The 8,223-nt window shown below is 40.3% G+C and overlaps 1 non-coding gene across 1 annotated transcript; it reads right to left on the minus strand.

Moving 5' to 3' along the window:
• Window positions 1–551: 551 nt before the first annotated feature.
• Window positions 552–713, minus strand: LOC130512033 (U1 spliceosomal RNA). Its single transcript, XR_008945597.1, has one exon. It is a non-coding gene; the product is annotated as a U1 spliceosomal RNA (small nuclear RNA).
• Between the last annotated feature and the right edge of the window lie 7,510 nt (window positions 714–8,223).

The following is an 8,223-nucleotide window of genomic DNA, read 5'->3' on the forward strand; positions in this document are numbered from 1 at the left end:
TCAGTGTATCATCTTTCGGCATATATAAGATGATTGTTCTCAAGTATTCACAGAAATACAAAAGTTACCAAAGTTTTTTTTTTTTGCCAGCTACCGAAGTTTTCGTTATACAAGGGAATTACTTACATGCATTTGTGACAGAATGATAAAAAGCTTACAACGGATGGCAAGGCTGCGGGTAGCATGGTGTTGTTTATGACATATTGAAAGACTATTTTTGTTATTGTTCGAAACAGTATTCTACTTAACAAGTAAAAAAACAAGAACGTATGATAAAGAGTTCATTTAGAGAATCTCATGCACATGCAGAGATAAAAGAGTGACCGTACTTGAAGAAGCTCATGCCTACATGGATTCGGATGTGGTTTCAACGAAAGTTAGTTTCTTTTATTACATGCTTCCCATGTGGGATAGTGGATTATTATGTCCAAGAAAACTCTACTAGAGGTTTTTGTTCTCTGAATATGTTTTTCTGAAATACGCTACATCAAAGATTTTAAACTGTGTTGCGCCACCAAAAAAAAAAAAAAAAATTAAACTGCAATGTATGGTAGGGGTCGCGCGAACGCAGACCCCCCTGCCACAAATAATGACGCAGGCTCTCCCACTTGGGGAGACCTTAGGCTAAGCACCCCTCCTTAATGTGCAATGGAGGTCACTAGCCTAGGCCACTCATCTTCTTGATCATGAGTTGACCCCGTCCAGGTAAGTGAATTGATCAATCACCCCACTTCTCATCTTATACTCTCCTTCCCGAGTCCTTCTGTCTACCTGTAAGCGATGTGGGACAACTTACAACATCTCACTAGTCACTACAAGCTTGAAGCGGCAAACTTGTTGGGTTTTGCAACCATGGGCTGGATGCTACAGGCCCATTTATGTGTTTAAGCGGCAAACCAAAAACAAATCTTTGAAGTCCGAAGTTTGTCAGAAAAAAAAAACACTCAACCACTCAATTAAGAGACTGATGATGTTACACATTTAATCGATCAAACCACTAATGCTATTGCTTCTTTTGCTTATTTGAAGCGAGAATGACCTGAAACGCCAATGGATGGAACATCTAATAGCACTTTAAAGATATGGCAGATGTAGATATTTGCATTGAAACTTCCACTAAATCCTCCCACCAAAATTATGAAGAAAATAAAGACACAGCCATATACTTCTAGGCCAAATCATTTAACTAGAAAATTGAGACAGTTGTATACATTGGGGGGGTTAGTCTTAGAGATCATATATATCGTGTAATGGTATAATGCCTCATATTTTCATAAGTTATTCACTATTTTTTGTCAACTATTCATTCTATTAAGGGCTTATTGCAAAAGTGACTCAAAACTTGAATTCAAACAGAAAACTAACCTTTTCTTTTGACTCATTTTTTTTTTGAGTTTTTAACCCCACATCTGCATTTTATCTACGAAAATGCCATTAACCCTTTTTTTTTTTTTTTTCGAAAATGGCTTCTTTACTGTCTCAACCTCATTTTCTTCAAGTATTTACAATATTGCCACTGCCATGAATAGTGGGAACAACCTTGTACGAACTGTTTGGAGCTTTTAATGCCCTTTAATGCACGTAAATCTCTTTACACTCTCTCTGTTTCAATTGTTATGAACTAAAAACAACATTTCTTTCACTTTCTCTCCATATTCATCCAAAAAACTGAAGCTTTTGATTCAAAATTGTTTGGAGCCATATTTCTTTCGTTTTGACTTACGGTTGCTTTCGTTTGAGGTTCTGGGTGGTTGGAGAAGACCCTGTGTGCAAACAAAGTCATCTCACCTAGTTGAAGGTACGAATTTGAATTTTTTTCAAAATCTGTTCGCGTAGAAGACTTACAAGTAAGTCATCTGTATGTAGAAGACTTACTGATGAGTCTTCTGGTCAAACGGACGACTTAAACTAAGTCGTCCAGCTTTGTTTGGTGAAAAAAAACAGTCCAGACGACTTATATATAAGTCGTCTACGAGAAACAGGCTAGTTTTGCATTTGACCGAATCGTGTCAGATCTTTGACTATTTCTGGACGACTTATAATTCAGTCGTCTCTCGGAAAGTTAAAATTTCAATATTTTATTAAACTAGACGACTTACGTGTAAGTCGTCTTAGGTTAGTTTTGTAGTTGAAAAATAAAACTTCATAATTTAATTTTTACCAGACGACATAATATAAAGTCGTCCCGTCAGAAGACTTAATTTAAAGTCGTCCGGGGAAAGCAAAGTCGTCCAGAATTTTTCCCAATTAAGTCGTCCAAACCTTGCTTATCCCGGACGACCTTAAATTAAGTCGTCTAGCTGGACGACTTTTAGTTAAGTCGTCTGGAGAAAGTTAAATTTCAAGTTTTATTTTTCAATTACAAAACTAACCTGGGACGACTTACGTGTAAGTCGTCTAGTTTGAATAAAATATTGATATTTTTACTTTCCAGAGACGACTGATTTATAAGTCGTCCAGAAATAGTCAAAGATCTGACACGATTCGGTCAAATGCAAAACTAGCCCGTTTTTCGTAGACGACTTATATATAAGTCGTCTGAAATTTTTTTTTTAACAAACAAAGCCGGACGACTTAGAATTAAGTCGTCCCTTTTAATTTTCAATTGCAAAAGTGACCTCTTTAGACGACTTACCTTTAAGTCTTCTGGACGACTTAAATCTAAGTCGTCTGCGATAATGTTTGTTGAACTTCTTCATTTTCTCTATGTTTACTAATGTGTTTTATTTTGAATATTTGCAGATGATTTTTAAGTTACATGCAGTGTATGGAGAATGGTTGTTGAGAGATTTCCGTTGGGATTTTGTGGTTGATGATCTCAAAGGAGCAAGATTGTTTTTATTGAATGAAGATTCAACACATGCTGAACTTGTTGCAATGGCTCAAGAAGATTATAACCTGGACATGAGATCAGTGACTGTGGAGATTAGCTACTCATTACCAGCAGAAATGATGATGACTCCAAGCAGTCCTCCCATTCATGTTACAAGTGATAGACAAGTTCGAAACTTGCTCGAGATACTCAAAACGCATAGAGTATGTCTTTGTGTATCAAGCCGCAGCAAGGTGGAAACGGTTTCAGAGAAAAGAGAAGAAGCTGGTGATAATGATGAAGCTGGTGAATGGGAAGAAGATGTTGGTGATAATGATGAAGCTGGTGAATGGGAAGAAGATGTTGGTGATAATGATGAGGCTGATGAATGTTTTGAAGATGTTGGTGATAATGAGTCTGTTGAAGATGAAAATCAAGATGGGGAGGAGGAAAATGGGGAGGAGGAAAATGGGGAGGAGGATGCTGATAACACTATTGTTGGTGAAACGGATCAGAATGGTGGGGATTACAGTCTTTATGGAAAGGTTCTAGATGAGGACGAGGAAGATGATGATAATATTTGTTTTGAAGAAATTGAAAAGACATATGCTAAGACAAATGCTATTGAAGGAGGAAAATCGGATTGTACCAGCATCTATGTCAACCAGAGTTTTGTTAGCAAGGATGCACTGCTTTCAGAGCTGCGGTTGACAGCAGTGAGGGGTAGGTTTTCTTTCAGAATATACAAATCAACAAAAACTCTCCTTGTGGCAATATGTCGGGTTAGCGGTTGTGGATGGAAGATCAGAGCGAGTGTGAAACATGGGTCAAACACGTTTTGGGTAACAAAGTATGTGGAAAAACATTTATGCTCAATTGGAGACCGAATCGCTCAGCGGAGACACTGTACTCCAAAGTATGTTGGTAGTCTTTTCATTGATCGTGTTGGGATCATTGATGGGATAACTCCACAGCATATCACTGATGCAATGAAGAACATGTTTGGCATGACGCTTGATTACACCACTTCATACAGAGCACTGTTATATGCACAGAAATTGGTGAGAGGATCAGCAGAAGAAGGGTATTCGCGTCTGCCTTCATATCTCGAGCAAATCTCCATTGCAAATCCTGATTCTATCACGGCTATAGAACTTGATTCTGAGAAAAGATTTAAGTATCTATTTCTCTCTTTTGGAGCTTCTATCAAAGGTTTTAAGTATCAGAGAAGGGTCATTGTGGTGGATGGAACTCACCTAAGTGGAAAGTATGGAGGTGTTATGTTAGTTGCAGCCGCACAAGATGGCAATTTTCAGATATTCCCATTGGCTTTTGGGATCGTGGATGCTGAAGATGAACCTTCTTGGGAATGGTTTTTCACAAAATTGGCTAGTTGTATATCTCATGACAAGCCTCTGGTGATAGTCTCTGACCGGCACGCGGCCATTAAAAGTGCGTGTGAGAAGGTGTTTCCTTGGGCAACCCGAGGAATATGTTATTATCACCTTCAAGATAACATTGTCAAAAAGTTTAAAGGGAAACATCTCATGTACTTGGTGAAAGGGGCTGCTTATGCGCACACGGTTCACGATTTTAACCGGTACATGGCTGAGATACGGAGTGCAAACCCGGAACTTGCAACGTATTTGGAGAAGGCCGACGCCAAGCTATGGTCAAGGGTTTATTGTAAGGGGAACAGGTTCAACATAAAAACAAGCAACATCGCTGAATCTATTAATTCCGCACTGAAGCGAGCAAGAGGATTTCCGATTCCGTTCCTGCTGGAGTTCATAAGGCAGAAGTTAGGAAAATGGTATTGGAAAAGGAGACAAGATGCTTTGAGTCTCCCAACTGTACATAGCCGGGGTGTTGAATACTTGCTTGCTGTTCGATCAGAGATAGCGGATACGATGACGGTCGAACCAATTGATGGATGGCGTTTCTTTGTCAAAGGTGGCAAAATGGACTGTGCGGTTGATTGGAACATGTAAAGTGTGGTTGTGGTGTCTATGGAGTGGAGAAAATACCTTGCTCTCATGCCTATAGCAGCTGGGAACACATGCTGGTGTGCATATCGACACACTTGTATGCCACTTTACTCAAAGAATCATCTGTATGCAGGATACTCAGAGAATATATATCCTATCGTGTCACAACATATTGAGGAACGAGAATGCTTCTCTCCAAACGTAAAGCGTGGTCCGGGGAGACAGAAGAAATCAAGATGGCAATCTTGGTTGGAGCTATCTAGGATGAGGGGACACAAACCCAGGAAGAAACACAGGGCACGGAATGCTCAAACTGCAAGGAAACTGGATAACGAAAACAATGTACACAACCAGTTGACTAGTTGTCCAGGACCTAAATATAAGTCGTCCAGTCTTGATTACCCGTCCAGACGACTAATTTCTAAGTCGTCCAGTGTTTCGTCTACCTTCTACGAAGTCGTCCAGTGTATTAGACTACCTTCTACTATCCCTTAAGTGTATTTTTTTTAGACGACCTTTTACGAAGTCGTCCAGTGTATTTAGTCGTCCAGTGTATTTAAGTCGTCCAGTGTTTAGACTACCTTCTACTATCCCTTCAAGTGTATTTTTTTTTTAGACGACCTTTTACGAAGTCGTCCAGTGTATTTTATTTTTAGACTACCTTATTTTTTAGACGACCGTTATTTGTAAGTCGTCCAGTGTGATTTTTATTTTAGACTACCTTATTTTTTTTAGACGACCTTATTTGTAAGTCGTTCCAGCTGGAAACCTTCCAGACCGATTATTTGTAAGTCGTCCAGCTGGAAAACCTTCCAACGACTTATTTGTAAGTCGTCCAGCTGGAAAACCTTCCAGACGACTTATTTGTAAGTCGTCCAGCTGGAAAACCTTCCAGACGACTTATTTGTAAGTCCGTCCAGCTGGAAAACCTTCCAGAACGACTTATTGTAAGTTAGAAAATCTATACAAGTTAGAAAATCAAATAAATCATACATGCCCCACAAACATACAAATAGATTTGTGTAAACAAATAGTTCAAATATACAAATAGATTTGTGTATACAAATAGTTCAAATATACAAATTGATTTGTGTATCTATACAAGTTAAAAATCTATACAAGTTAAAAAATCTATTACAAGTTAAAAAATCTATTACAAATTGATTTGTGTATCTAATCATACATGCCTACAAACATACCACCATCCTCATTATCTTTCAGATGCTGATCAACAAGCTCCGTCCATATAGCCAAAGCCATAGTATCCCTCATAGTCTTCGCATTGGACCTAGCAAAGTCTTTAGGGCTAAAGGGACCCCAAGAGCATGACATCAATGTACTTTGCAGCGTACACGCCACAATCACCATTGTTGGCCGTGGGTACATCTTTGAGGAGTCTCTCATAAGTGTATCGCTCCAACCCATGCATGGGTCTCCGCACTCCACAATCAGATAAGGGACCATCTCGAGAAAAGGCTCCATTATCTCATCCCATCTTTCTGGTATGGTAGTTGAAGGTATGCTGTCCCAGACGACTATGTGCCTCTTAGGGATCGATATCCAAATAGCCACCCAATGTTTGTTGTCCAAGTTCAGTGGCGCATAGATATCATCAATGTCCTCCCCCCACTTCTTGTTTGATTGGCAAAATGAAGGCATTGATCCGTCATACAAACTCGCCGCCCCACTAGGTAGCATTTTTCCTAACCATTGTGATCAGACGACGATGTTTTGAAGACCAGATACTGTTTCTCCCAAGACTGGGTAAAGTTGTGATCCAGGAAGCACATTCGCTCGCTCCGGAAACATTGTGGTTCTCCTTATACCTCTGCCTCAGCACATTCATCCAGCATCTATATGCTGCATATAAAATAATACAAGTTAGAACCTTCCAGACGACTTACAAATAAGTCGTCTGGAAGGTTTTCCAGCTGGACGACTTACAAATAAGTCGTCTGGGAAGGTTTTCCAGCTCGAAAACCTTCCAGACGACTTATTTGTAAGTCGTCCAGCTGGAAAACCTTCCAGACGACTTTATATATTTACAAATCTATACAAAAGACAAGTTACCAGACGACTTATTTGTAAGTCTTCTGGAAGGTTTTCCAGCTGGACGACTTACAAATAAGTCGTCCAGCTGGAAAACCTTCCAGACGACTTATATATTTACAAATCTATACAAAGACAAGTTACCAGACGACTTAAAGATAAGCAGAAGACTTACTACGTCTTCCAGCCATGCTTTGGATGTCCGGAGTTTTTGATTACCACCAGTTGGTGATGTACGTGGTTTGTCCTCTTCCTTAGTGAAATAATCACTGCAAACAAAAGCAATCAGTGTTGGTAGACTAAATCAAGCTATTATGGGTAAAGCAATCACTACGGATCAGTTTTCAACCAATCAGCGAGCTCTTCATCTTAGGTCTGTTTAGTGTGGGAAATGGATTATACTTTCCCACTCTAAGGAGTTTCCTTCTCTCTGCCGTATATAAGGAGATATCTGCGTGGAGCAGGTTTCTTCGTTTCGTTCACTCCTTGCACGCACAGAAGCAGTGGGAGCTGTTTGGTCCAATACAACCAGGCTCGGTTCTGAAGCTGAGCTGGATCGGTGGATGCGAAGCTCGGTTGTTGATCGTTGGAAGCGAAGCTCGGTTGGTCAGTGGAAGTGAGAGGACAATCTCTTTGGAGGTGACACCATCTGCTTTATCCTCCGGCAAGATCTTATATACCGAGATCGCCTCATCTGCTGTATCCTCCAGGCAACAATCTCTGCAATAAAAGAGAACAAGTTAACCCTGGACGACTTAAATAAAAGTTGGGAGAGGATTTGGTTCCAGCTGGAGTTCAGACGACTTATTTGTAAGTCTTCTGGAAGGTTTTCAGCTGGACGACTTACAAATAAGTCGTCTGGAAGGTTTCCAGCTGGAAAACCTTCCAGACGACTTATTTTGTAAGTCGTCCAGCTGGAAAACCTTCCAGACGACTTATATATTATTTACAAATCTATACAAAGACCAGACGACTTAAAGATTTGATACTAACCTCTTTGGGCAGAGGGAGAAGGCTGTTTTTTTTGTGGAGAAGGCTTTTTCGTTTGAGGAGCAGGGCTGTTTCGTCTGAGGAGCAGGGCTGTTTAGTTTGAGGAGCAGGCTGTTTCGTTTGAGGGAGCAGGCCTGTTTAGTTTGAGGAGCAGGCTGTTTAGTTTGAGGAGCAGGCTGTTTCGCCTTTTGAGGAAGGGCTTTGCCTTTTGAGGAGCAGGCTGTCTGGTGGGAGGAGTAGGATGATTTGGTTTGAAGTGGAGGCTGATCTTTTGAGGAGTAGTCTGTTTGTTTACTAGCCCCGGTTTCTGGGGCTTGTGGGGTAGGGTGTTTTTTACTAACCCCTTCTCGGGGCTTGAGGGGTAGCCTGATTGGTGACACCAAC

Source organism: Raphanus sativus, chromosome 4 (genome assembly GCF_000801105.2).
Source record: "Raphanus sativus cultivar WK10039 chromosome 4, ASM80110v3, whole genome shotgun sequence".
In the NCBI taxonomy this organism is placed as follows: Eukaryota; Viridiplantae; Streptophyta; class Magnoliopsida; order Brassicales; family Brassicaceae; genus Raphanus; species Raphanus sativus.